We start from the raw sequence: 520 nt of genomic DNA, 5'->3' as shown, positions 1-520 counted from the left end.
ATGCTGGCCCTGGAAGTGAAGGGAGCCGCAGCCAATGCAGTGGAGCCATGGAGCATCCCCGGCACTGGCACCGAGAGCCCTGGGTCAGAGGGCACCCACTCACCCTCCAACGAGGTGGAAGAGGAGATCAGCCCTGGTAAGTGATGCCAAAAGCAGCTGGGGGGTCCTGGAGAGGGGCTGTGTTGGCTCGGGTACCCCATGGCTGTACCATCTCTTGCAGAGCTGATGGTGCCGGCCACTGCCCTGGTGTCCCCCTCGCTGCTGGCGCCTGCCCACAGGGATTCACCACAGTGGAGCCCCCGCACGGCCCCCCGCAATCCCGGGGAGACTGCACGGACACCCCCTCCACCATTTCCATCCCTGCCAGCCTCCACAGTCCCCCTTGGTGCCCTTGGGGACGTCACCACAGTGGGAGGTCAGCCCCATGTCCTCAGCACCCGCGGGGACTCCCCTCAGCCCCCCACAGATGGCACTGAGGACTTCTCCGGGGACGCCCTCTCCCAAGAGGATGGCGGCTCCA

Source organism: Mesitornis unicolor, unplaced genomic scaffold (genome assembly GCF_000695765.1).
Source record: "Mesitornis unicolor isolate BGI_N332 unplaced genomic scaffold, ASM69576v1 scaffold6615, whole genome shotgun sequence".
Taxonomy (NCBI): domain Eukaryota; kingdom Metazoa; phylum Chordata; class Aves; order Mesitornithiformes; family Mesitornithidae; genus Mesitornis; species Mesitornis unicolor.
This window is presented reverse-complemented; position numbering follows the sequence as displayed.